Consider the following 4,289-nt stretch of genomic DNA (forward strand, 5'->3'; position numbering starts at 1 on the left):
ATCTGGTCCAAATACGACTTCGAGATACTCGTCTCGTGTCAAAGCCCTGTGTGACCAATTGAATATGTTTTTATTTAGCTACATTCTTATAAATAGCTAAATAAACTCTCTAACCCTAAATTAGGGCAAATCTCAAATCAACACATAAACATCTGACCACAAAACATATCAAATTCCTACCCTTACCTCAATTCACAGTCGTGATTGATCCACAATCAAGGAGTGTGTTTGCTGCTGGAACAAGGTGAGTGGCTGGAAATCCACTTGCACTAAACAATCAAGAAGGAAACTCACTGATCAACAAAACAATCCAATTCAAAACATAACCTACTGACCTTACCTCTTCCTTTATGTCCTCAACTGAAGCAATATTTCCACGGCAAATTCCAACAGCCCCAAATCAAACCTACTGGCCAGAAGTAACAACCTACTGCCCTGATCAAGTTGTTGTCCACCAACCGGATCAAGAAGAAATGATCAAGAAATCACAAGACACTCTATTAACAATTAAATTCCAGTAATAATTTGTTCCCATTACCTCTTCTTCGATGATGACAGCAAGAATCAGAAGTTGGTGGCTACAACGGCTGGAGTTAGGGCACGACAGTGAAAACCAAACTAGGGCACGAGGGAAGGCGGCGCTGAGTGAGTCTAGGGCAGAGGAAGGGTGGTCGGCGCTCTTCGTTCGACGGCGGCGGATGGCGGAGAAGCTAGGGCGCAGCCTCGGCAGGAGGAAGCTCGGCTAGGGCACGGTTCGCTGTGAGGAGAACTCGGCTCTGATGAGAGGAGATCGGAGAGGGCGTCGGCACCTAGGGCTCGGCGTCGGGTCGGAGTGGCGGCGACGCGGCTAGGACTCGGCTCCGGGTCGGAGTGGCGGCAGAGGAGAGGAGGAAGGCGTCAGCGGCAGTGATTAGGGCACGGAGTCGGCGTCGGCTTCTCCCCTTGGTCACGGCTTAAGCACGAGGGAGGGAGGAAAACCGTCATGGCCGGCGGTTAGGGCTCCGGCGGTTAGGGCTCGGAGGAGAAGGCGTCGGGCGAGGAAGGGTGCGGCTCGGGTGCGCGAGGGAGAGGAAAAGAAACGGCGAGGAAAAGGAAGAATAAAAATAAACATTTCCTCGCTTAAAACGGGGTAGCCTAAACAGGCTTTTCCCGGACCCCGTTTTTATCCCCGTTAACTCGTCCGTACGAGCTCCGAAAAATTTCTAAAAAATTTCCAAAAATTCCAAAAAATTTTCTTATTAATATTCACCTATTTTTGGTATTTTATAGTTCACTTTTATGATCTTAGTGTAGCCATTTGCATAATTAGAGCACACCAAGTGCCCAATAAAATGCCTAGTACAGTTATAGATTACAGTAGGCATTTTAATAGCTCAATTAAATGCCATAGAGGCATTTAGATAGCATACATAGCCTTGCTTCAGTTTATATGGGACTACGGTCCAATGGGTGGGCTTCCATAGTCGCCTCTAGATTCAGATAACCTAGCTCTAGGTTCAGATAACCTAGTAAAAGCAAGATAAGATGAATCAGCTTATAAACAGTATTTTACTTTTATCAGTGGCACTGTACTGGACTTCAGTTGTCCTTGGGTTGGGCTCCCATAGTCGTCCCTAGGTTTAGATAACCTAGTACCCTACTAGATTCGGAACTTGCTACCTCGGGCCTAGTTAGGGATGCGCGCACAGCAAGTACAGTTGCCGGGCCCATCAGCAGCATGTTTAGTATTTTTATCTACTTATGAAAATAGTTTTCAAACTTCACAACCAGATATGTGAATACAGCTTAGCTTTAGTTTAGTTTCCTTATTGTTATAACAATTAGCTTAGCTTATGTATCGATTTAGTTAGCTTGTTGATACAATGGATAGCTTTTTGTTCAGTATTATTAGCATGACTTACATGTCCATATGCGATGTTTTAGTATTTTCAGCATGATCATTAGCATGTATTTCAAATAGCATCCTTGGAAGTATAATTTCTTCGAATGCATGTTTTGTGAGGTAGATGGTTTCTTACTAAGCTCCCAAGCTTATAGTTTTATTTTCCTTATACTGCAGATAAAGGTAAAGGAAAGATGGATTAGCAGAGGCTAGAGGGCAATGCGACTGGATGTGTGTGAGAAGGAACCTGGAATGAAGATCTTTGGAGAAACCAGCAAAATTTAAGAACTTAGTACCTTCTTATGTGGTTGCTTTTCTGCACTTTTAGGATGCTAAGTATCATGATTTGTGAAACTATTGATTTTGCCATGCTTAGACTGTTAATTGTCTTGACAATAGATAGTAAAATGTGAGTGATGTCATGTTTTAGTGATTTCTGAAAGTTCTGTATGAATTCGGGTGGAATTTCTGTAAAAATCAGAAACTCAATCGATCAGCCGATCGATTGAGGAGTCCTCAATCGATCAGCCGATCGATTGGAAGAAATCCCCGCGTATAGAACGCCATTGAGTCGATTAGCTGATTGATTGGGGAGCCTCGATCGATCAGTCGATCGATTGAAACGTGACTCCCGCGTACAGAGAGGTTCTGAATCGATTGTTGGATCGATTGGCCAGACTTGATCGATCAGGTGATCAATTCAGAATTGACCTCCGTGCACAGTAGCACATTGAATCGATCAGTGGATCGATCGAACAACTCCAATCGATCAGCCGATCGATTGGAGAGTCTGATTTCACTAGAGGTGTCTGATTTCAGCTTTTTGACCAAAGGAAAAGTTTAGGTTCCCTTCTTAGCATATGTATAACTTCAGAAGTGTAATCTGAACATAAAATTCCAGATTTTATAGTAAATAGTATAGAGTTTTAATTAGTTCAGCTTTTTCGCACCTTATAGTTCAGTTTAGCACAAGGATTGTAACCCCCGGCCTTACAACCTAGACAGTAGGAGGCGGGGCGTTACATGTTTGATTGCTCCTTGTATCGAAGACAACGACAATCGGAGACTTATTCTAGGTCGGGCATGCTCGTCTGATCGGTCGATGTTAGCTACTTGTTGACATCCTTGCCTCTGACTACCTTGACATTGACCTTGACCTTGACCTTCTTTGACCTCTACCGTGGCAACAGAGTGGGATCCTTCATCATTACCACATCAACATCAATACTCAATCACAGCTACTCCCTTAATCCTAGAACAATGTATATACTCCATATCGGAAAGAAAGGAATCCAAAGACATGAAAAAAGAAAACATTCAAACCCAACTAGAAGAAAGAGAGAGAAGAAAGTTTATCCCTGTCACGATTCTTATTAAATAACTATAGAGATAGAGATAGTAAATATACACGATTCCTTACTTCCTTGTGAGGGATTATTTCTCCTTTCATGAGAACGTCCTAGACGTCTGTAAATAGGTTACCCCTGTCACTAGGGTCCCTCGGTCATACGATCTAGGACACTCCTTCTACAAGATCAACAATCCCTACACAAACGCTCAATCTAACATGACAATAAAGTGCAAACAAATTTCATACACATTAAATCAAATAGATACAAGGCAAGATAATATCATATAGATAAGAAAAAAGCATATCCATGAGTTATTACATCAATACTCAATCATAACTACTCCCTTAATCTTAGAACAATGGATCTACTCCATGTCGGAAAGAAAGGAATCCAAAGACATGAAGAAAGAAAGTATTCAAACCCAACTAGAAAGAAGAGAGAGAAGAAAGCTTATCTAATCGCGTTGAGTAATCTTTGGATCTAATACTTCACTTCTGGAGTCGATGGGATGATGGAACCAGCCTCAGATAATCAAACGAAACACAAGAATGGCATGGAACGAAACCATGATAACCCTCTCCAGGGGAGAGGCTTCCTCCCTTGGAAAAGAGGCAAAGAGACCTTTATATAGTGTAGGGCATGAGCTTGGAACGGCCTATGCCACGACCGTGTGAGATCCACACGGCCGAAGTCACCTTGGCGTCTGGTCAGGTGACACGACTATGTGGGATCATACGGTCGTATTCTTCTTCGGCTCTGGATGAGTTGCACGGCCTTGTGGGATCACACGGTCGTGTGCTTCTTTACCTCTAGATGAGTTGCACAACTATATGGGATCACACGGTCGTGTGCTTCTTCGCCTCTAGGTGAGTTGCACAGCCATGTGGGATCACACGACCATGTGCTGCTCTGCTCCTAGACAGGCCACACGGCCGTGTGAGGTCACATGGCTGGTGTCAATGGCCTTTGCTTGCTCTCCAGTTTGTCGACGAACATCATTTCTGTTGAAACCTCAAGGTTATTTTGATGTGATCAACAAGTTAAGTTAGGTCCTG

The 4,289-nt window shown here is 43.4% G+C and overlaps 1 long non-coding RNA gene across 2 annotated transcripts; it reads right to left on the minus strand.

The window, feature by feature from the left end:
* On the minus strand, nt 1–1,069 carry LOC122040060. 2 transcript variants are annotated; one of them, XR_006128493.1, is made up of 4 exons: nt 539–1,069; nt 341–430; nt 187–269; nt 1–46 (listed from the first exon to the last, which is right to left on the minus strand). It is a non-coding gene; the product is annotated as an uncharacterized LOC122040060 (long non-coding RNA). The 2 variants fall into 2 exon arrangements; XR_006128492.1 differs by having other exon boundaries at nt 341–435.
* Between the last annotated feature and the right edge of the window lie 3,220 nt (nt 1,070–4,289).

This window comes from Zingiber officinale, chromosome 2A (genome assembly GCF_018446385.1).
Source record: "Zingiber officinale cultivar Zhangliang chromosome 2A, Zo_v1.1, whole genome shotgun sequence".
NCBI lineage: Eukaryota > Viridiplantae > Streptophyta > Magnoliopsida > Zingiberales > Zingiberaceae > Zingiber > Zingiber officinale.